The sequence below is a fragment of the Dromiciops gliroides genome, chromosome X, assembly GCF_019393635.1.
Source record: "Dromiciops gliroides isolate mDroGli1 chromosome X, mDroGli1.pri, whole genome shotgun sequence".
Classification (NCBI taxonomy): domain Eukaryota; kingdom Metazoa; phylum Chordata; class Mammalia; order Microbiotheria; family Microbiotheriidae; genus Dromiciops; species Dromiciops gliroides.
In genome coordinates, this window is record NC_057867.1 from 47,614,647 (window position 1) to 47,640,018 (window position 25,372).

Genomic DNA, 25,372 nt, shown 5'->3' on the forward strand with positions numbered 1-25,372 from the left:
TGAGGCCTACGGATATTCCATCTTTATCTTTAGGACCTAGGAAAATTTAAAATCGACTAAAATAAAAATGCATTTGTTAAGCACCTACTATGTGCCAAGTACTGTTGCTAGGCGCTGAGGATACTAAGACAAAGAAAAAAAATAGTCCTTGCCTAGAGAAGCTCATAATCTCTCAAGGAGAAAACGTGTCTGCATGTAAGTAAATAGCAAATTAAATACCAAGAAACTTGGCAGGGGGAGCCTAGCAGCCAGGGGGATCAGGAAAGAGATCATGTAGTAGGTGATGGTTGAAGTACCATGGGGCTTTGCACAGAGCAAACACTTAATTACTGCTTCTTAGATCGGATTGGCTTTGACGTGAATGGTGAGTTGTATTTCTAGTTATGGGCACAAATTGATACTTCTCCCACCAAATATTCCCCCTTACCTGGCTCCCACTTAGAATCCCAAGCGAGTATTTAAGACAGTTGTTGAGGGTTAGAGATAGAACTGGTGGCCTTGGGTTAATAGTTAAGGACAAGACATAGGAGTAGATTGGTTGATCAAATTCCTTTGCATTTTGTAAGCTCTAGATTGGAGTTTCTGCATATGATGAATGTGTGTAGCCTATATTTCATAACACAGTATCTTCTATGTAAATTAGAGCACTAGAGGCAGCTGTGGTCAGGCCCTCAATATTCCCTGGGGGTTCCAGAGAACCCCTAAAATAGAAGACTCGAAATAACAAAGATGGGGAGGAAGAGTTTGGGGAATAGTCGAGGAACACTGGTCATGTGAGAATAGGCATCTCATTCATATTGGTGAATTCTTCCTACTCTTTCTCCTCTTCTCTTCTTTCTCATACATCCTGCTCATTATCCCTACCACTGAACATCATGAAGGCTAATCTCAATCAGGTGTTTGGTGATCAACAAGGTGGAATTTGAAAAGGAAGAGATGTAAGATCCTATACTTAGGTCCAAAATTCAATTGTACAAGTATAAGATGGTAGAAGGTATGGCTTGTTTCTGTTGGTCAGTCATTTCAATTATGTCTGACTCTTCATGAGCCCATTTGGAGTTTTCTTGGCAAAGATCCTGGAGTAGTTTGCCATTTCCTTCTCCATCTCATTTTACAGGCGAGGAAACTGAGACAAACAAGGTTAAGTGACTTGCCCAGTGTCACACAGCTATTATGTATCTGAGGCTGGATTTGAACTCAGGAAGAGGAGCCTTCCTGACTCAAGGCCTGGCACTCTATCCATGGCAGAGCCACCTAGCTATCATCTGGGTATGGCTAGACAACAGCTTATGTGAAAAATCACAACAGTAGTGTTTTGAGTGTCCCAGAGGCTCAATAAGAGCCAGAGTTATGGCATGGCTGACAAAAATGCTAATATAATCCAGGAAGATTAATACAGAGGAACTGCCTATAGAAATAGAAAGGATGAGAACCTCCGGAGCAAGTGATGACCAAACCATTTTAGAGTTCTTGATTACATAAGAAGGGAGAAAACGCAAGCCAGTCTGGCATGGACTCTAGATGTTAGGAGAGCAGGCTTCAAAGAGTTCAGAGAAAGGATAGCTAGGACTTTGAGAACTCTGATAGCATTTTCTGTGACTGTCCCGGTATCCAGAATGACTTCCCTCCTCCACTCTGCCTTACTGACCTGGCTTCTTTTCCATCTAAAATCCCTTCTACTAGAAACCTTCCCCAACCCCTCTTAATTCTAGTGCCTTTCCTCCGTTAATGACTTCCTATATAACCCGTATATAACTTGCTTCGTATTTATTTGTTGGCATGTTGTCTCCCCCATTAGATTGTAAGCCCCTTGAGGGCAGGGACTGTCTTTTGTCTGTTTTTATATGCTGTGTGCCTGGCACATAGTTGGTGCTTTAAAAATGTGTATTGATTGATAGCTTAAAAAGTTCTACAGGGAAAATCAAAGCAAAGAGGGATGGGCCCAAGAAAGAACTACTTAATGACAAACACAAATGATTCTGAGGAGGAAAACATGAGAGAGTGTGCACATGCATGTATGCATGTGTGTGCATGTGTGTGTGTGTGTTGGGGGAAGGGGTGAGAGGGGACACTATATAAAATGGATTTGCATGCAAAGGGGACTCATGATTCAACTTAGACATTTTCAAAGACATGCAAAGGACAGCCAATCAATTACAGATAACTGAGGATAGAAAAAAGAGACTAGTATGGTTGGCAGAATGTCAGCAGAGATCAATCTCAGAATGACCTAAGGCTGTCACTGAATGCTATTTTTCTAGATAGCATTTTTCAGTATTGTAGGAAGAATGAGTTGAATCAAAGAAGGGATTGGAACACTGATTGGGGTTTAGGAGGTGAAAACAATAGATGATGCAGAGAACACCATAAATTCTAATTTTGCTTCTCCTTCCTCTACCAAGGCAGATAATCTTCAGACTACAGCAGACAGAACAGAACAATTTAATTGGAAGCTGCAGAGTTCTGGTGCTTCTTGCCTATGGTAGGCCTAATCCTCTTCCCACCCCAACCTCCCCCAAATTCAGTGTGCTAAATAGAAAAAAAAATCCTGGTTCCTTGGTGTAGTAGGAAAATTACTGGACTGAGAAGAAAAAAGGGATGGACAGGTTTGAGGTCATACCACTGATTAGCTATGTAATATTGAGCAAATCACTTCAATTGGGGGCCTCGATTTCCTAATGTGGAAGGTTTGGGGACAGGATTATATGATCACTCAGTTCCCTTTCTTCTCAGGGCATTTGAGCTGAGGGAGCAAGAAAGTAACAGCTACCACCCTTTCTTCTAGGAAGCAAATAAAAGCAGGGAGAGCCCAAGTCTCTGGGTTGATGTTTGTTGGGCTGGCCCATTCTACTACTGAGGTGGCTCTTGGTTGGCTTTCTCTGTGTGTTTGTTTTCCCTGTATTCTGTGTGACCTTTGTGTACTAGGCCATTCTGGGAGTTACCTGAGGTCTTGGAAGCAGAGAGTACCAAAGGGTTTGGGTGACTATGAATCATAGTCATAAGGCCAGGGACAGCTGGAGAATACTAATGTTTTAGCAGTCACCCATCCTCTCAAGAAGATCCTGAACCTGGCAGATTTTTTGGTACCCAAATGGGCATCACTTGAATTTTTAGCAAAGGGTGGAAGAAAGGAAATATTTAAAGACTGAACTCCTAAAGTAAGAAATCTCTTGGAAAATATTTTTAGGGCGAAGTCTTCCCTTCATTTAATAAAAGCAAAAACTTCCTGAGCATGACAGCCTTGTGGAATACTTGATAGATGAACATATTGTACCCAGACTCTTTTCCCGTAGGGGGAGTTTACTTAATTTCAGGGAGTGCTTTTCTCTTAACTCTTGAGTTTTCTGCTCTTCACAAACCTGTCATTTCCCTGCCATGAAACCCACTTAGTGTGTATCAAAGGAGCAATCCCATTGGGGTCTGCTCACTTAGAGCATACTACGTGTGCCGTTCATAGCGGGCCTGGAGAACCACAGCCAGAGAACTTACTGGACACATACCAAGAGAGGCGAACCCCAGCAGACAGTTATTTTAAGGTGAAAAACTAGAAAATCATGTATCCATTAAACACGAACTTCTACTTGGGGTAGGAATAAAATTTTAAAATCAAAGTCCAGCTTGCCACAAAAGTTCAAGATGGAAGTCTAGACTGAGCTCTACCTCCCTATGGATGTGCTTTTGGACTACCTTGCCAAAATTTACCCCCTTTTTCCTCTTTTGTTCCTTCAGCATTTTTCTATACACTTTATATCATGCCACATGCATTTCCTTATGAAGGCCTTAGAATGATATAATAGTTACATATATGGGGCAAGGCAAAGTATGACATAGGAGAAAAGACATTGGGCTCAAAGTTCAAGTCCTAGGTCTATTATATAATTCTTGACTAGCTGGGGGATGTGTGTGTGTGTATGCATGTGCACATATACATACACATATATAAACATACATATGCAGACACACAGATATGAATGTAGATAACACTAATATGTGAGGGGCAATGGTTTATAATGGATAACGAGCTGGGTCTCTGAGCCAGGAAGAGCTGGCTTCCTTTTTTGCCTCTGATACATACAGGTCATGTGACCGCAGGCAAATAACTTAAATTCTAAGTCCTGGGCAGCTCTCTAAGGCTATGTGTGCATAGTATTTGTGAAGCTTCTGTGCTAGAAGGAGCTTCTAAACTGAGAGTTCCCTGACAACATTATAGGTCTGGACCAAATTCATATGCATGTCTGTATGTGGCTCTATGCATGTGTGTATACAAGATATATGTGTGAATACATATACATACACCTCTCTCTCCAACTAGATAGCAAATTCCCTGAGGGTAGGAATTATGTATACTAATTTGTATCTTTCCTAGGCCTCATTATAGGGCTATGTATATATAATAGATGCATGGCAAATGCTTTTTTTTTTTTTTTAGTGAGGCAATTGGGGTTAAGTGACTTGCCCAGGGTCACACAGCTAGTAAGTGTGTAAAGTGTTTGAGGCCGGATTTGAACTCAGGTCCTCCTGACTCCAGGGCCAGTGCTCTATCCACTGCGCCACCTAGCTGCCCGTGCAAATGCTTATTTAGTTTAATTAAACTGAACTTAATTGAGACATTATAACCATGGTTTTGTCTGTACATAAGGATTGTCGATAAGCCAGACTGTAAGCCCCTTGAGGGCATGCCAGTCCATGTCTTACGATACATCTGTATCCTACCCAGTGCTTAGTGTAGGATTGGTCATGTACTAAGATGACCTGGTCTTGCTCTCTAATTGTTTGGGGCCTCAGTTTTGTCTCCTCAGTTAAAGAGTAAGCTTCCCGAGGACAAGAACACTGCCTTTTAGTACCTTGGTGCTTCCCTCACTGAGCCAGCTCTATTCACAGGAAATACTGCTGACTTACAACATTTTCAAAGGCATTCCCCCATGCCTCAAAGTGATTTCACATGGCCAGTTGAATGCCTGGTGTGGAAATGTAGGAGAGATATTCCTCCTGAGTTTTTCCTACAACGTGCTTGGGTTTAAAAGAAATTCAACCTTAACCTCAGTTCAAACCCCAAAGGTCTGCAGCATCATTTGAGATATTTGGGAAGCTTAAATAAGAAGGAGGTTTGTATATTTTGGAGCATTGGCCTGGTACTGGCCAAACTTCCAGAGGGGAGAAACTGTCTGATTTAGCCTAGCACCTAGCACAGGGCCATTGCACACAGTGGGTGCCCTGTGAGAATGTCCTGAATTTTGTATGGGCTACTATCTTCAAGGCAGAGGGCAGGAAAGGTGTTTTCCAGAGATGTGGCCTTTTCCAAAATGAAGCCCAACATACAAGGCATAAGCCATGACTACATATGCCTGTGACACTTCTAAACCTGAAATTCTTTTTTTGTGTGTGAAGCAATTGGGGTTAAGTGACTTGTCCAGGGTCACACAGCTAGTAAGTGTCAAGTGTCTGAGGCCGGATTTGAACTCAGGTCCTCCTGAACCCAGGGCCGGTGCTTTATCCACTGTGCCACCTAGCCGCCCCTGCCTGTGACACTTCTAATCTTGGCCCGTGTTCTGCATTTGCAGACAACAGTATGAGAAGAGGGAAGTAACCTCTGGAATCACCCAGGATCTCAACCTCTTCACCCTTCTTGCAGCATCATTGAGCCCGCTCCTTAAGGATGTCTACACAAAGAAAATAGGCCTTCCCTTGGGGACCAGGGCCTTGGCAAGAACTTGCTGCTAGATCCCACAGGTTTTCTCTTGATCCCAGAGGTTGTGTTCCTGAACAATTTTGAAAACATTATAAGTCAAAGGGTGCAGAGATTTAGTGGAGACTCCAACACTCCCTCCCTTATAGAATACAAGCAAAAAAGGATTTTCCATTAAGCACCCTCCAGGGGTCTGGAAGCCCCTGGATCAGGGAGGCAATGAATGACAGGTCTGGGGCCATCTCTCGCTGGAATCTTCTGCAATCTCATCCAGCTTTCAAACTGGGCCAAGGCACAGGTGGCACAGGAGACATTGCCCTGACAATGGACAATAGCAAGCCCTTACCAAGGTAAGGGAGTAAAGATAAGGGACTCTCAAGTGGCTCCTGGCCATTTCTTGGCCTGTGGCTCAGTCCCTGGAATGTACTTCCCTTACAGGGGCTGTGATGAGGATGGGGGTTGGGGAGGAAAGAAAGGGACTTCACGTTGAGACATGAGAAGAAACCCTTCCAGGGAATACTTTTTCCCTTATTTAAAAAAGAGTCCATTCCATTGTCTTGGAGGATTTGATTGAATCAACATTGAGCACCAGCACTTATTTAACTGTGTGCAAAACCCTGAACTAGACACTGGGAGAGATGGAAAGGCAAGTCAGAGCCAGTCCCTGCCCACAAGAAGCTCACAGTCAGGGCGCAAGCAACTTATAGAAAATGAGGCAAGATGAACACAAAGGGTGCCAAAGGGCCAAGTCAGGGTGAGAAAGTAGGAGTCATTTCTGATCGACCGAATTTATAGACCTTTGGTTAAGTCATAAATGTAGGAAACGTTACAAAGATCTTTGATAAAGACAGATTGAGGTTCTGGGGGATTTTTTTTCCCAAAGAGAATTTCAGCCAAATGGTGATTCTGAAGGTCACCTCTGCCTTGTTCTCCTTACACCCTGTTTTTTGTACCCACCTCAGCCCAGCACATACCATTAGAAACACTGCTGATGCCTGCTCTAGAATATCATAGAAAAACAATATCTGGGCAGGTCGTCCTTTCAATTCATATATCAACTCTCCCTACCGTCCCCCCTCCCCCCCACATACAAACAAAGAAAACAGTGTTTTCTTTCTTTCCAGTTAAAGCCTTTCTGACATCTGTGTTACCTCGGTATTTCTTGTGGCCATTTATTTTGGCTGTAGAAACACATGGCACACCTGACCCATGCTGCTTTAGTTGGCCAGCTGACAACATTTTTAAAAGGCACTCGCCTCTTTCAAGTCTTCCAACTTGCTTGGGTTAAGGTTGTGTTTCCATGCTCGGATTTTGGTCAGGCTGCCTTGAAGCCACACAGGAAGGACCTCAAATTGCAGCTGCCAGCCATGATTTGTTGAGGGCCCTATGGAAAACCAACCTACACATTTGCTGAGGTGGCAAGAATATTTTGCCTGCGCGTAGCACTTTTCATTCATGGAGGCAAACGACTTTCAAGAATAATATTCTTGGTAATATTCTCTAAGGTTGATTGGATTATTCCCATTTAAAAGGTGGGAAATCAAAGACATGCTTTGCTGCATGAAACGATTCAATGATCTGCTCAAGGTCCTGTGGTTTTTAGTACTGTAATAATTCACTGTTTCCATAACTTGAGCTACATGGGCACTTCCCTCCCTAGTGGAGATATCCACCCATCCAGTCCTTTTGATCCTGTGCAATTCTTTTCCATGATCTTCTATAACTGCTCCACAGAGGATCTAGCCAACACGTGGAAGGTTAGTCTATCAGAAAATCTGGATTTTTCTCAAGATTTGGTGGCTACAACTTGGAATGTGCCTTTGTTATCCTTTGCTCTTGCTGCTTGACTGGTCTACTTCCCTTTCCGTTCATACACATTCCTGATGATGTCTTACCATGTGTAAGTCATCAAGAATACACTATACCCTCCTTACACACACCATGTCTTTTCACTGCCGTTTGGGTAACCTACAATTTTGATTCTTCGGAGATTGCGGTATTCCATGATTCATGGCCACATAACATCACCAAGAAACAAGTCAAAATACTCGAATAGCTCTGTCATGTCCTGTTTCTCTTCCCTCTGATAGTGAAATCAGTCTATAAGCATTTATTATGTACTTAGTGCTGGGGCCTAATGAGCCTCTCTGTACCTAGCAGTAGAGTTGTGATCACAGTTTATCACTGGGATCATAACTCAAAGCCTTTCCAGCTTAGTAGGATTTGGCAGATCTTAGACTCTGCTGCCAAGGCATCTGAGAATGTGCTAGGAAAAGGAGGGCCAGTGAACATCTAGAAAAGGAAGCAGTGATCACAAAGAGCCAGCATGGCATCATCGGGAACAGATCCTGACAGACTACCTTCATTTCCCTTCTTTCACAGTGTCAATAGATTGGCACATCAAAGAGATGCTATATGTAGTGTTGCTCTAGATTCTGGTAGACTGTTTTAAAAACTAAGACCCTTATGCTATTCTTATTCATCCATGGAAAGATGAAGGCTACATAATAGCACAGGTAGGTAGATTCAAAACAGGTTGAACAGCACAGCCCAGAGTCATCAAAGCTTCAATGGCAACTTGGTGGGCAGGAAGGTCTCCAATGGAGTTCCACGTTGCTCTGTGCCATTTAACATTTTTCTCAGTGACTTAAAGGCGTAATACTTATCAAATTTCTAGAGGACACGAAGCTAAGAGGCAGACCCAACAGGTTACATGACAGATCTTCCAGCTCTAGACCTAGGATCCTATGTGTGACCTTGGGGCAAGTTACTTTCTTTCCCTGGGCCTCGGTTTCTTCCTTTGTAAAATTGGGAGATTGGACTCACAGCTCCCTTCAGTCTCTCAATCCTAGGAGAGAGTTCCCACCTACAGATTTCCTATTACAAGGGCTTGTAAAGCTAGTGGAAGACCACAGGGGGGAAAAGAGGTTCCCTAACTGAAGTTATACATTTAGTCTTTAATCCAGCCTGATTTCATGGAGCAGGATGGTTAATGAATTAGTGACAAAACCTACCAGTAAACTGGATATCCTTTAATATTTTGTCAGAGGGCTGGAAAAATGAATATATACTAAAGCTTTATCTTTTGTCCTTCAAGTTATTGCTGCCAGAGGCCCTCTTTCCTATTCCCACTGTATGTATCACTGAAAATAGTGCAATAGAGCCTGCCTAGGGCTAATGGAAAAGTTGGTTCTTTTGGAAAGTCCATGTTAAAGACTTGGGATCACAGGGCTGGAAGGGACCTTCCAAAGGGCCCAGTTCATCCACCCACTTTCAGACCCTCCTGGCCTTCAACCCAGTCTGGGAGAATCTGTCTTCTCAAAGACCAGCACGGATGCAGATTCTATGGCCTCCCTTGATAAGTGGGTGCAGCTTAGCACAGATTTGGAGATTGCCTTTCCTGTTAGGAGAATTTTGAGGATTCAGGGAAAAGGTTAAAAAAATGGGGTAGTTTTTTCCAATCATGTTGTTGTACTGAATTGTCTAGAAAAAGTCACTAAAGGAGCCAGAAGATCTAGGCCCAAGTCTTAGCCCTGTTATATTATTAGGCAGGTGACCTTGGACAGGTCATTTCAACTTTTCTGAGCCTTGGTTTCCTCCTCTGAAAAAATGAAGGAAATTGGCCTCCACAAGTCCCCAAATCCCTTCCAGCTCCACGTCTTGTCACTTTATGACTTTATTTTGAAGGTGCTCACAAAGCCATTTTCCTGGCATACATGGTAACAAGTCCCCCTTCTCTCTTTTTTTTTTTTAGGGTTTTTTTTTTGGTGAGGCAATTGAGGTTAAGTGACTTGCCCAGGGTCACACAGCTAGTATGTATTAAGTGTCTGAGGCCGGATTTGAACTCAGGTCCTCCTGAATCCAGGGCCGGTGCTCTATCCACTGCGCCACCTAGCTGCCCTCCCTTTCTCTCTTAAAGCTTATTTAGGCAACCCTCAATTGCATGAGCACAAAACCCAAAAGGGAGAGAAGGCTTGGCACAAGGATATTGTTCATCATTTCCAAATAGAAGATCATTAAAAATAAGGGAAGTTATCTGAACTTCTTCCACCCTTGGCATTTACCTGGTCACAAAGGGACTAACCCTCTGGATTTTTACTTGGAGAGAGAACATGCATAGCAGTGGAGTCAGAAAGCCAGTTTCAAATCCTACCTCTCACACTTATTAGCTGGGTGAGCCTGGGCCAGTCTGAGGCTCTCAGCCTTCTCATCTGTAAATTGGGCATAATAATATTAATTTTACTAATAGCTGCCTCACAGTATTCCCATGATACTGAAATGAGAGAATAGATGTAAAACCTTTTGCAGATCTTAAAAAAGCACTATGGAAATAAGAGCTGGAGTTATAATAATCATAATCATTAATATCACTCTGGTTTGCCTCAGTAAATGATAAATAGCATAGGTAACCTACTCTGAAGAGGGGTTTCGATTTCAATAAACCTTTCAGGACCAAAAGGACTTTGAATGGGAGTGACATATCGAACACACATAAAATATCAAAGTAGTCTGAGTGAGCTCCCAACAGAGTTAGGAAAGCCTGGGATGCCCAGGATTTTAATCTATTGATTGCTTTTGCTTTGATCTAAGGCCCTGGAAAATATTTGAGAGTGTCTGGTCTCCATGTCAAGAGATCAAGATGAATCAGCATATTTTGTGTTTCGGCCATTTGCAGCCAAAGCTTACAGGAAGGGGGCGGGGCTGAAGGTTCCTGACATTTCGACCCAATTATCCTGGTTTAATTGGTTTTTCCTAGAAACGACTTCAACTTTATTGGCATTTCTGCTCACTCTTGGGCTAGAGATAAGTCTTTTTGAAGGTGAAGCACACTTCCCTTTCTCTCAGCAGAGGTGGAGGACTATGGGTGCAAAATGGGGCATACATTCTCAGATGTGACCTTTCTATTGATTTGTTTTCCTTTGTTGGACTTTATTTCAAGGGAAGTTTCCATTGATTGGGGGTAAAGAGGGAGAGGAGACATTGGGAAGTGATAGAAATACTTTTTTAAAAGATCACTAAGATCTTTATAAAAAGAGCCTTCCTGGGGGCAGCTAGGAGGCAGTGGATAAAGCACCAGTCCTGGATTCAGGAGGACCTGAGTTCAAATCCGGCCTCAGACACTTGACACTTACTAGCTGTGTGACTCTGAGCAAGTCACTTAACCCTCATTGCCCAACAAAAAACAAAAAACAAAACAAAACAAAAAGAGCCTTCCTGAGGTGGGTGGCCTTATGCCTGTCTCTGGAGAAGCACTCAGGCATTTCTGCAGCCACCTCTGTGAACCTGGATAAGACATTTGAACTTTCTGGGGCTCGGTTTTCTGCTATATGAAATGGGAGGGTTGAACTTGGTGGTTCCCAGGTCCCTTCTCTAGAATCCTAGGTGTGACCTTGGGCAAGTCCCTTCCCTTGCTTTCCCTGGGCCTTAGTTTAATGCTCTGTAATAGGAGAGGATTGGACTAGGTGAATTATGAGGTCTCTTTCAGTTCTAGATCTAGGATCCAACACCTTCCTGGGGCCAAGTCCCAGCCCCTGGGAAAGGCCAGCTCCTGGAACCACTTCCATAGAACTATTATAGTAATATGATACCATATTTTAAATATATGTATATGTATGTGGATGTGTATGTAATCTATGTATATATTATATATGTATATATATTTATATATAATTTGTCTATGTATCTATGTATCTATCTATCTATCTATATCCCATAGTAATATGGGCATTCTGGGCCTCTGCCTCCCTCATCCTCCAAACTCCAAACCAGGTTGCCCCTGGCCCCAGGGGCACTGATAAAGTCACTTTACTGGGTGAGAGGTATACTGTTGTTGCACAGATATGGGAAGACCTTTTTCCACATCAATGGAAAATCGCAGATTTTATCTTTCAAATCTCCCAGACTCCACCTCCCTCACTACCCCCATTCTAAGGCTAGTTTCCTGAACCTGGGACTAGGATCAAGCCCTTCTCTGCTCTGCCTCTCCAACAGCTGCAAGCACAAAGGTGGGGGACCTCCCCTTCGCGCGCACGCACACACACACACACACACACACACACACACACACACACACACACACACACACACACACAGAGGGAGCTATCAAACCAGGACAGAGAGGAAAGAGGGTGAGCCCTGGACTCGGAGGTCACCGCCCTATTTGCCGGCACCTATCTAGTTGACTGGCTCATTCCCCCTTGCTTTTGCAGACGTCCTGGACTTTGGCCTTTATTTGCCTATCTTATTTGCCTTCCCTGCCTAGACCTAAAGAACTTGCTTGGTCCTAGCTGTATTAACTGATACCCCCCCCCACACACACACACCACCTCCAACCCATTACCTGCCTAGACCTGCCACATGCACCCTCTTCTCCTGACTTGCAGCCACCCACACTTCAGTGTGAATACGCCTTTCTAACAGCCTATTCCCCCTCCCACTCTTTGCCCAAGGGGGTAAAATCTAGCTCAGAATAAGATATTCTTTATTCCACTGTCAAAGCAATGGGGACACTGGGAGTTTTCCTCCAGGAAGGCCTGCACAATTAAGTTTGGGAAGCACAAAACCACCAACAAAACGCAATTTGCTGCAATGAACTTCTTCTAGTGGGGCACATGCCAAGCATCCCTCTTCTGGCTGTCCTGGCATTCTCCCCCATCCCAGGGCTTTTTCAACACCAGCCTAGCAGCCATTGTTAGAAACCGGGCCACCAGCTTGTGGCGCTGACTCTTCCTTTATTTGAAGTCCACTAAAATCACGGTAATAATTGGGTCATAGACACCAATTACAATCTCCAGAGCCTCAATTTCGTTCCCAACTTCCTGGAGTTATAATATGAATGCACACAACCTCCTAGCCATGGAAGTCAAAGGGACCCAAATTAAGTCTAATTTTCGAGTTAGCATCTCTGGTGCACGCCTGGCAAATAGGGCAGGAAATGCTTTGCGCTGGGTTTAAAAATCATCAATTCAAGGGACTCTGTTGGCTAGAAATGTGGCTCCCAGCTGCCATGGAAAGCACAAAGACTTCTGGGCAGAGTTCGTACTTCCCCTATGACAGCAGGTCTCTACAACAACAACAACAACAACAACAACAACCAAAGCCTAACCAAATGAATCTGAAACTGTGAAGCAACATTTAGGAATTTCATATGATCAAATACAGATTACTGGGTTTTACAAGGAAGGCAGGGCCTTCACATCTATCATCCTCAGTATTCATAGGGTATTCACAGATTTTGAGCCAAGAGAGGCCTTAGAGACTCCATATTCTTACAGAAAAAGAAGCTGAGACTCTGAGAGTTTAAGGGACTGCACCAGAGATAGGATTTGAATTCATGTCTCTCTGATTCTAAATCCAACTTTCTTTCCATGTCCTTCTATATTTTAGAATTTGAAAGTTATCAGGGTATAGGGACTACAGTAATGGACTTGGAGTCAAAAGAACCTGGGTTCTTGCCTTATTTGCTTACTACACACTAGCTGTGTGGTCCTGGGCAAGTCACTTGATTTTTCTTGATCCTTGGTTTTCTCATCTGGAAAACAGGGACAAGAATAACACAGGCTGTGGTGGGGTGAAATGAGATAAAGGGTGTGACCTTGCAGAAGTCGCTGACCTCCTCTGGCCTCAATTCCTCATCTATGGAATGAGAGGGAAGGGCCACAAGTCCTCTAAGGAACTTTTTAGCCCTAGATCCTTATGGGTCAAGCAGCTGGTGAACCTTAAGAGCTACATGCCTGCTGACTATTATCATGAATAATTCTCCTGAAATATACAGAAACTGTACTTTCTTTGGTTGCAGTAAAGCCTTTTCATTCATGGGAGGTATTTCTACATAGAGACATGTTGGTGGCACTGATCAGTGATGTTTGTCTCTGTTAACAATGGGCAGAGAGCCACGGGTATCGATTGGCCTTATCCAACTGCTAATCAGTTTGGCAGGAAGTCACAGGCAGGATAACTTCCTAGTTCTGCTCATGCTTAGTCTAGGGAGAGACTAAGGGTAAAGGGGCTGGAGGACAGTGAGTTTAGCATGCAAAATGAAGTTGTGTGATATTGTGTCAGTAAAACGATGGGGTTTGATTTGACTAGATCAAAGATCTCATCCAGTTCCAAGTCTATGATAATGTATGTTCTTTCCTCTTTTGCTGGGACTGCAATTATCCATCTGTAAAATAGGGGGGACTGGACCAAATTGCCTCAAGATTTCTTCCTTCTTTATATGCTTCTTTCCCTCACTGGGCCTCAGTTTCCCCACCTGTAGGATGAGGAGATTGCACTAGATGATTTGGAGGCCTCTTCCTTCTCTAATTATCTGGCCCCCTTCCCCTCTCTGGACCTCAGTTTCCCCATTTGTAAAATAAAGGGGCTGATCAAAGTAGTTTCAAAGGTCCCTTCCTTCACTAAATATGTCCCTTTCACTCTCTGGGTCTCAGTTTTCTCATCTGTAAAGTGAGAGATTAAAGACTAAATGACCTCAAATGTCCCTTCCAGACCCATCAGTCTACATGTTTATGTTCCTTCCCTTTCATGGCTCTTAGCTTCTCTAGCTGTAAAGTGAAGGAGTTGGCCCAGGTGATCTTGAAAGTCCCCACCAGTTCTGATATTCTGGAATGCAAAGATTCTAAGCCTTCTCCCTTTGTTTGGCTTCTCTCTCTCTCTCTCTCTCTCTCTCTCTCTCTCTCTCTCTCTCTCTCTCTCTCTCTCTCCATATATATATAATGAGAGGGTTGGACTAGGCTATCTCCAAGCCCCCCCCCCCCGACTCCATCCTGCATCTAGATCCTGCAATGTCTAGGATCAACTTCTCACTCCAATGTCTGCCTCACTGGCCCCAAACCTGAAGTATGAGGCTCAAAGGAATGAACAAGATGGAATTCTCTACATGAAGACTGGAGGATAAGATCAGAGTCAAGTAGCCTGAAGAAGAAAGTAGGGATCAGCAAAGAAAATGTTGGAAGCAAAGCACTGATAGGAGCAAAAAAATGTGGAAAGCAGAAAGGGAAAAGATGAGAGTAAGGGGCTATCTACTTAAGAAGCCATTCCCCAAAGAAAATACTGAAAAGCAAAAAGAAGCCAGCAGTTTCCATTTTAAGGGAGGGAGGGAGGGAGAGAGAGAGAAGAGGGAAGGAAATTCCCAGCAGAATCAAATGGAATTTTCTAGGACAGTTAAGGTGTTAGGTTTAGCAACTGAAAATCCTGTGAACAGAAATTAAGGGAGTGATCAGGAAAGAAGGTCAATATCCTATTAGTTTATCAATATCCAAGGGCATGGAGATTTCAGAGATGAGATTGGACTGACTGATGATAAAGTATGATCTGGAGGCACAAGAGAGCAGGAAAATATATTTATTCTATTTAAAACAAAAATGCAATCCCTCTAAAAAGCCTGAGATAAAAGGGCTAGAAATGGCCTGAGCTTAATGCCAACTCATCCATCCTGTACTTAATGAAGATCTAATTAAAGGAACCTGACCTCCGCACACAGGGCAAGTCTCCGCTCCCTAGGCACCTCACACAGGAAGTACGTGCAAGCATATATGGGGCCAAACACTCCATCCACCAAAATACTTGAGCTTCCGACAACCAAAGAGTTTTCACATTAGCAGAGACCAATGTAGCAGAAAACGCAGACTATGGTGGTCATGTATACCAAAAGTCACATCTGTTCCTTTCAGCACAATGGGTCTGAACCCATGAAACTCCCTCCACTAATGCAGCTCAGGACCTCTTCCTTATTCTTGGAGAGCTGCCTAGGGACTCTGAATGTTTAAGTGACTTGTTCAGGGTCACACAGCCAATATTTGTTAGAGGCAAGACTTGAACACAGATATTCTTGATTCTGAGGCCTACTTTCTATCCACTACACTATGTATTTTAATAGTTGTTGTTGTTGTTGAGTTATTTTAGTCATGTCCAACTCTGTGTGACCCCATTTGGGGTTTTCTTGGCAAAGATACTGAAGTGGCTTGCCATTTCCTTCTTCAACTCATTTTACAAATGAGGAAACTAAGGCAAACAGGGTGAAGTGACTTGCCCAGGGTCACACAGCTAGTAAGTGTCATGTGTCTTAGGCTGGATTTGAACTCAGGTCCTCCTGAATCCAGGGCCAGTGCTCTATCCACTGTGCCACCTAGCTGCCCCTAGTCATTTCCCTCTCAATGGGCATCCACTTTGTTTCTAGTTTTTTGATACCACAAAGAGGGCTGCTATGACTGCTGGGCTTAAGTGGATAGGCCAGTGGTGTTAAACTCAAATAGAAACAGAGCCACTAAATTATACATAAAGATCCTTGTAGGATACATATTGACTTAGGAAACCACATATTATTATTATCTGTCTTATTGTGTTTTTATTTTGCTAATAATTTCCTAATTTCAGTTTAATCTCATCCAAGCCCCACTAGAGAGGGTTGCAGGCCATATGCTTGATACTTCTGGTATAGACAATTTATTCACTTTTCCTGCATGATTACAAAATGATGTGAAGAATGTAATGGACCAATTCATAGTTGCTCCAACAGTGTATTAGTGTGTCTATATTCCCATAGCTCCTCCACCCTTTTCATTATGTGTGGGGGGTTATCTTTTCCAATTTTCAGGGTATGAGGTAAAATGAGTTTTAAATTTTTTAAATTTCTCTTACAATTAGTGGTCTGGAGTACATTTTTGAAATCATCATTTATAGCTTATAAACTTTTCTTTTGAAACCTATTCATATCCTTTAACCACTAATCTACTGGAATGGTTATTAGGTGTTACATGTTTGTGTCAATCCCCTATATAACCTGGATACTATTTTCTTTGATTTTTTACTGATTATTGGATGTGAATATTCTCCCCACACTACTGTTTATTTTCTAATTCTGTCTTCATTGATTTTATTTGGACAAAAACTTAAAGTTTCTACAACTGAAATTGTCTAGTTTCTATTTTATGAACGAACCTCTTTATCCCTTGCTTTATTAAGGATTCTTTCCCTAGTCATAGTTGTGAAAGATACTTAAATTTCATTCTTTTTTAAATTTAAAAAAATTATGTTACCTTTTTAAATTGAGGTCTCATAAATTTTGAGCTCATTGTGGCATATGGTGTAAGATGTTGGTCTAACCCTAATTTCTGCCAAACTACATTCCAGTTTTCCAATCAGTACTTGTCAAAAATGTAGTACTGCTCTCATTAATTTGTTTTGGGGTTTATCAAACATTTGACAATGATTTTCAACAGCCTTTTTCTTATTTATTTATTTATTTAGTCTGTTCTACTAACTTGAATTTTCTGGTTTTTAATCAGTGCCAAATAGTTTTGATGATTATTGCTTTTTAATAGAGTTGGTCTGGTAATTCTATGCCCCCGCTTCATTTAAACTCTTTCTCATTATTTCTATTTATATTCTAGACCTTTTATTCCTCATGTGAAGATCCCATGAAATAATGTATGCAAAGCACTTTGCAAGCTTTAAAGTGCCATAGAAAAGTCAGCTGTTCTTGCTCAGAGGAGAAATTGGCAGTTGTCTATAAGTGCTGCCTGAGTCATGGATGTCTAGGAAGCTGTACCCTGTGCATGCTTAATGGGAAATAGTGCATTCAGTTTAACAACTTCCTGAGAGCAAGAACTGTTTCCTTTGTGTCTTTGTATCCCCAGAACCTAGTACAGGACCTTGCACTTAGTAGGCGCTGAATAAAGTTGTTTGAATTGAATTCAATTCAATTTGGCCCTGGAGGATTCCTTAATGAGGAAACTTTTATTAAGCTTTAACAAGAAAAAAAAGAAAGCATCCATGCCTGAACTGAGGGATTGGGATGGGGCGATAGATTATTTTTCTCTAGTCCATAGCTAAACTGCAAATCTGCTAAAGCTTTCCTATCTTTTTCTTCTACAAACTGAGATCAAACTTTGCAAACTGCCCCCACTATAAGATAATTTGCACAAAATTGTGAGTTAGTGAAAATAGTAGAAGTCTAAACTAAATGATGACACTAATTATCATTTACATTATAGTTGTCCATGTAAAAAATCCTTTTTTAAATGCCCTAGTTTTCTACTAATTCCAAGACCAAATATTAAGTTAGTTGTTCTGTGGTCTTATTAAGGCCAGTAAGAACTCAGTTTGTCATCCAACTGATAGAGTATCATGGAAAGAAATCGTAAGAACTGGGTCATAGTCCCAGATTTGCCACTACTGGATTGTGAATGATTTGGGGGGAAAACACTTGATTTTTTGGTTTCAGTTACCGCCTCTGAAAATAATGAGGGGCTTATATATAAAATACACTGGCTGTCTCCTGTTCCTGGAATGCACTCTTTCCTTACTCCCACTTCTTAGGATCCCTAGTTTCCTTCAAAACTTGGGTTTTAGAAGACTTCTGGGCAAGATGACAACATGAAAGGTCATAAAGCATAAAGGAACCCAACTCTCCCACATATACAATAGAAATTATTTTTAAAAGGCAGAAGATTTAATAATGATCAAAAATACAAGCAAGAATATCAGAGGAAAGAATGGAATGGCCACAAAGACTATAAGAGTATCTGGAGAAATAAAGCAGGAGATTTTTATAATGGAATTATGAGTGAAACAAGAGCTCTGGAGTAAGAAATAATTAGAAGGATAGTAAATAGTTTAGAACAGAGGGTGGAAACCCTTACCCAAGTAATAGGATTCAATGACTCTATGAGACAAGAATAGGTGGTAGGGCCTGAAGTTATTTTGTTGGTATAGGGAACTCCCAGATGAGGAAATAAGAATAATTAGAATCAAGTCAAAAGAAAATATAAGGTATATACTATCAGAAACAACTGACCTAGAAAACAGGTTGAGATAATTTAAGGAATTGGATTCCCTGAAAATCATGACTAAAATATTTTTAAAGCCTGGATGTCATGTTTCAATAAATCCTAATCAAAAATTGCCCATATTTACTAGAATTAGAGGGCAAAGTGAAGCTAGAAAGAATCCATCAGTCACCTCCTGAAAGAAACTCAAAATGAAAACTCCCAGAAATATCATAGCTACAATCTAGAGCTTCTGGGTCAAAGAAAAAGTACTTCAAAAGCATTCAGAAAAAAAAATTTAAGTACCAAGGATCAATGAGACTATATGGCAACTATTATAAATGAGAGAAAATCTTGCAATATGATATTCCAAAAAGCAAAAGACCAAAGGCTTGCAAACAAGAGTACCTTACCCTGGGGCAGCTAGATGGCGCAGTAGATAGAGCACCGGCCCTGGAGTCAGGAGTACCTGAGTTCAAATCCGGCCTCAGACACTTAATACTTAACTAGTTGTGTGACCCTGGGCAAGTCACTTAACCCCAATTGCCTCACTAAAAAAAAAAAAAAAAAAAGAGTACCTTACCCTGAACTACTGAGTATAATCTTATGAAGAAGAGAAATGAATCTTTAATGGAATCGAAAACTTTCCAGAATTCCTGATGAAAAAACCAGAGCTGAGTAGAAATACTGAATCGTAAACATCAAAGTTAAAAGAAACCTAGGAAAGTAAAACCATTTGCAAAACTGGAAGGTTCTAAATAATGATAAAGTGTATTTATAGGTAAAGAAGAGACAAATGTCCCTTCATAATCCTCATGTCTTCAGGGGTCACAGAGGGAATCAAATAAAACAAATGGAGGGAAAAAGGAATATACTAGGGAAGAAATGTGGAAGAAAGGGTTGAACTTACTATTTCCCATAACTGGGATGCATGAAAAGAAGAGTATACAAACAAGGAGAGATGGCTGGGATGAAGGGGATGCATATGAATTTCACTCCTACATGAACTGGATCAAGGAGGGTTGAACACACACACACATATGCAAAAAAACACACAAAGAATTTGGCGTAATAATATACTCATCCCATGAAAGAACCAGGTAGGCATATGTAAAGGGGAGAAAGAGATTTTAAAGGGAGGGTAAGAGTCAGACAGGTAATTATCATGAGCAAAATAAAGTTCAACTTCAGAGAGAGGATTAGAAAGAAAGAAAGAAAGTATAAAATCAGTGTGCAGGGCCTGGGCAAAGGGAAGAAAGGAGGGGAAATGGAAAACATATCATTTCAATCACAGATCACCAATGTTGATCACATTCCCTTTTTTCAACACTTTTCTTTGAGTGGTAAACATAGAGAGGAAACATAGAACTGACTGTTTCTTTAGAAAAATTAAATATGATAGATCTGTCGATTTTTGAATGGACACAGAAAGGAATATACATATTTCTCAGCCGTGTTATGCCACCTTTACAAAAACTGTATACTAGGGCATAAAAACTTCATAAACAAATGTAGAATGGAAGAATACTACACGTATCATTTACTGATCACAATTCAATAAAAATTATGATTAATAAAAGAACTTTTAAGAAAAGATTAAAACCTAAATGGAGACTAAATAACAATCCTAAGGAACCAATGGGTCAAAAGAAGAATCATAGAAACAATAAATAATTTCATAAAAGAAACTGACAATGGGAATGCATCAAAATCAGTCATTAGGTATAAGTTTTTTCACTAAATACTTTTATCAACAAAAGAAAAAAGAACAAATTAATTCATTTGGCATGCAACTGGGGGAAAATACTAGAGAAGACACAAATTATTTTTTTTAAATCAACTAAACATAAAAGTACATATTTCAAAAATCAAAGAAAAGATGAGCAAACTCTAAAGCCAAAAAAAATCCATTATACTGATAAATAAAACTAGGAGCTGTTTTTTAAACGACATAATTACAAACTGTTAGCTTATTTGATCTTTTAAAAAAGAAAATAAAACCAAATTACCAGTATCAAAAATTTTTAAAAAGGGAATTCAGAAAAAATGATGAAGAAAGAAATAAATTATTAGAAATGACTTTCCCAATTACATAACAACAAAATTGATAAATAAAAGGGAATAGATGAATATTTTAAAATATATAAAATACACAGATTCTCAGAAAATTTAAATAACAATATCAGAAAAGTAAATCAAACAATCCATAAGTGATTTTTCAAAGGAAAAAAATCTAGGATCAAATGAATTTGCGCATGACTTCTATCAAACATTCAAAGACCATTAATTCAATATTATACAATCTATTCACAAAAATAGAGAAGAGATCCTACCAAATTCCTTCTGAGACAAATATGGTCTTGATACCTAAAACAAGGAGAGACAAAGCAGAAAAAGAAAACTATAGACAAATATTCCTAATGAATATCCACACAAAATACAGAATAACATATTAGCAAAGAGGTTATATAGAAATATATTTAAAAGTTTATACACTAGGAATTGGATTTATACCAGGAATGCAGATTTTGTTCAATATTAGGAAAACAATAGAAACATTATAGAAACAGATGGACTCTTCCTTAATATGATAAATGATATTTCCTTAAAAGCAAGTGCTTGCCTTATATGTAGTTTAGAAACACTGCGATCTTTCCAATAAAACAGGGATAAAGCAAATATGTTTATCATCACAGCTATTATTTGAAACAGTTCTTGAAATAGTAACTATTATTAACAAGATGAGAAAAAGAAATTGATGGAATAATCACAAAGAGAAAAAAATTATCACCTTTTACACATGATATGATAGTCCACTTACTGAACCCCAGAGATTAAGCTAAAAATTAACTGAAGCAATTACTAAGATAAAATAGCAGGACATAAAATCAACCCATACAAATAATTTGCCTTCTATATATTATCAACAAAACACAGAAGGAAGAGAAGAAAGAAATTCCATTAAAATAATTACAGTATGTATAAAATTTGGGGGAATCCTACTTACCAAGGCACACATAAAATGAATATGATTTCAAAATACTCTTTACACAAATAAAGACAGATCTAAATAATAGGGTAATTGTTCATAGTAGAGTTATGTCAAGAATGATAAAAATGAAATCTACCTAAACTAATTTACTTATTCCTTGCTATGCCAAATTTCCAAAATGTTACTTTGTAGAGCCAAATTTTTTTTTGAAAATTCCTCTGAAGGAATTAAAGTTCAAGAATTTCATGAGAAACAGTGCAAAAAAAAGTAAGATACAAGGGAGCCTTGAAGTATAAAGCATCAACCTATATTACAAAGCAGTATTTATCAAAACTATTTGATACTAGTTTAAAAAAAAAACAGAAAAAGTGATTAGTGGGACATATTAGAAACACAAAATCCAAAAGTAAGGGAAAATGATAGTACAGTGTTCAATATATCCAAAGTCCCCAACAACTCCTGGGGTAAGGACTAACTAATGGTCAAAAACTATTAAGAAAACTGGAAATATGTCTGGCAGAAATTAGGCTTAAATCAACATCTCATACCATATGCCACAATAAGCTCCAAATGAATAAATGATCTAGACATAAGAGTTCATATAAACAAATGAGATGAATGGAGAAGGAGGTACCTTTTATAACTATGGAGAGGGAAAGATTTCTTGACCAAACAAGTGTTAGAGAGCATAGCAGGAGATAATATGGACAATTTTTATTACATAAAATTGAAAGGCTTCTGCACACACACACACACACACACACACACACACACACACACACACACACACCCCAATGCAACTAAAATTGGAAGGGGAATAGTTAACTGGGGAAAAATCTCTGCAACAACTTTCTCTGATAAAGCATTATATACGAGCCATATAGATACCTGATTTTGAAATATAAGCACAAGAAGTATCCACCAATAGGAAAAATATCTAAGGCTATGAACTGGCATTTCTCCTGCCTCAGACACTTAATAGCTATGTCATTAAAAGTCCCTCAGTTTCCTCACCTATAAAATCGAAATATTAATAGCACCTACCTCTAGGGCTACAGTGAGGATCAAATTAGATTTTATATATGTATGTGTGTATATATATATATATGTATATGTATATATATATCTTCACATATCTTAAAGTGTTATATAAATGTAAACTGTTATTGTTAGAAGAAGAAAAGGAAGCTAATAGTAGCCATATGAAAAATACTATAAATAACTAAAAATGAAAGAAATAAAAATGAAAACAACTCTGAGGTTCCACTTCACACTGATCAAATAGGCAAAGATGCCAATAAAGGAAAGTGACAGTTACTGGAGAGAATGTGGGGGGAAAGGGATACTAATTGGTGGAGCCATGAATTGGTCCAACCATTCTAAAAGGCAATTTGTACTTACACTAAACAAAAGTCAAAATAGTTGCATATCTGAAAGAAATTAAAAGAAAGAGGGAAATGACCAACAGGTATAAAAATTATTTATGGCAGCACTTTTTGTTGTAGCAAATAACTGCGAACTAAAGGGATGGCCATCAATTGACAAATGGTTGAACAAATTATGCTACATGGATATAATTGAATATTATTATTTTCTTGTAAGAAATTACAATTTGGGAAGACCAAAATGAACTGATTCAGTGAAGTGAGCAGAAGAAAGAAATTATACAATTACTAAAATATTATAAAGAAAAAGAACTTTGAAAGACTTCAGAACTTGGATCAATGTAATGAACAAGGCTGACTCCAAAGGACTGAGGACTAAGCATAGAATGGTAGATTGAGAGTAGGATGGGACCTTCAGGTTTAATGAGTCCATCCCCTTCATTTTAAAGATGAGGTGCCTGGGATTTAAAGAAGTTCTGATTCCCTCCTCGTGACAGAAAGATGGTAGACTAGAGGTGCAGAGTAAGACATACATTTTGGACATGGGAATGTGTAGATTTTCTTTGCTTGATTTTGCTAACCTGTTACAAGGAAGGGTTGTTGTACTTTGTTTTTGGAGGTAGTGGGGCAGAGACTAGTGAGAACAAAAAGGAAAGAAAAGAGCATCAATGAGCATTTACTGAAAATATACAGAGGAGATCAGAAAGAGGTTCAAAGAACAGCACAGACAAGCAAGACAGTTTTGGACTAACATGCTGAATTGAGCATTCATGGTTTCATAAGTAATGCAATTTTCCTGTTCTTGGCATATGGAAATATTTTTTTAGTGTTCATCAAGGTCAGAAAAATAAAAATTTTAATATAACCTCAGTATAAGGGTAACCTTCCCCTATATGAAGTCTTTTCTGATCCCCTACAGCTGCTGCTGATTCCTCCCCATTCACCCTGAGCCCTCAATCCTTTTGTATTTATTTTGGATATATCATGGTCTTTCCTGATAGGAGAGAAGTTCCCAGAAGCCCATTTCTGTCATTGTACCTCCTACACCCAGCTCAGTGCCTGACACATAGAAAGGGCTTAATAAATGCCCACCGATTCATTGATCTATATAAGTTGGGACATTTTATAATTCTAGATATTTTTGTAACTGATTCATTGATTTATATAAGTTGGGACATTTTATAATTCTAGATATTTTTGTAACCTTACTAATGACAAGGCAGTTCTAGGTATTGTGGGAGATACAAAGAAGTTTAAGACATCCTTCCTACCCTCAAGAAGCTTACAGTGTAGTTGGGAAGACCAACATGGGAGAAGATAAATACTGTAAGGTGGCACCTAATCAGTGAGTAGTATTGAATTTCATCTTCCCAAAGGTGGACATCCTCATCGTTTGAGAATCAAGGGTGCTTCTGGACACAGACAAAGTTTAGCTGTTGCCATCTGGTCCAACTCATATCTGACTAATAATAATACTTGACATTTACATAGACATACGTTGACATTTAAAGTTTGGGAAACACTTTGCATCTGTCATCATATGTGAGCCTGCGAACAACCCATGAGGTAGGTGCTAATATTAGCCCATTTTACACATTTGGAAACTGGGGCTCAGAAAGTTTAAGTGACTTGGTCAGAGTCAAATAGCTAGTGTCCAAGGTGGTTTCTGGGCCTAGATCTTACTGATTTCAAGTCTGGTACTTGTTCTATTATATACCTCTATACCTGAAAGGGAATCTCCTCTATAACATGTAACACGTAGCTTGAACACACCCTGTGAGAGGGCCCTCACTACCTCACCAGCTAGCATGTCCCATACATATCAGTCACACAAAAGGCCAACTTGTCGATCAGAGATGTATGTTCATCTCTGGATAATTAAAGAAATGGAGTTTCAGTGCCAACAGTTTAACAAACCTGATCCCTGATAGGAATTCAACAGAAGTTTGTTTGAAAGAAAACATTACTTATCAGGGGGTCATAGGATGTCAGAAATGAAAGGGACCCAAGGGATGATCTAGCTTCAGCCCTCTCCTTTGACAGATGGGGAAACTGAGGCCAAAGAAGGGCAGCAATTTGTCCAAGGTCACAGTGTGGCACATAATAGATGCTTAATAAATGCTTGTTGAATTGTACACAGTATCATCAACATTGAGTGTTGACCTACTGTGATGGACTATATTCTTCTCACCAATGCAATGGTACAGAAGAGTTCCAGGGAACTCATGATAGAAGAGGATCTCCAAATCCAAGAAAAAAAAAGAAAGAAAGAACTGTGGAGTATAGATGCTGATTGAACCATATTATTTCTTTTGTTTTGGGTGCTGTTGGGTTTTTTTTCTTTCTATTTTGAGGTTTTGCATCACTGCTCTGATTCTTTCTCTTGTAACAGGATTAATGCAGAAATAGGATTAATGTTATTATGTGTATATATGTGTGTGTATATATATCTATATGTATATGTATAGAGATATATAGATATAACCTATATCAGATTACCTGCTGTCTAGGGGAGGTGGGAGGGAGGGGTGGGAGGGAG

The 25,372-nt window shown here is 39.8% G+C and overlaps 1 protein-coding gene across 4 annotated transcripts in view; it reads right to left on the reverse strand.

Moving 5' to 3' along the window:
• The window catches only part of MBNL3 (muscleblind like splicing regulator 3), a 153,452-nt gene that overhangs the window by 92,176 nt on the left and 35,904 nt on the right, over nt 1-25,372 (reverse strand). For all 4 annotated transcript variants that reach the window (XM_043974762.1, XM_043974761.1, XM_043974760.1 and 1 more), the window contains exon 2: nt 20,790-20,823. The gene's annotated coding sequence lies outside the window, so the exon portion shown is untranslated. The remainder of the gene's footprint in view (nt 1-20,789; nt 20,824-25,372) is intronic.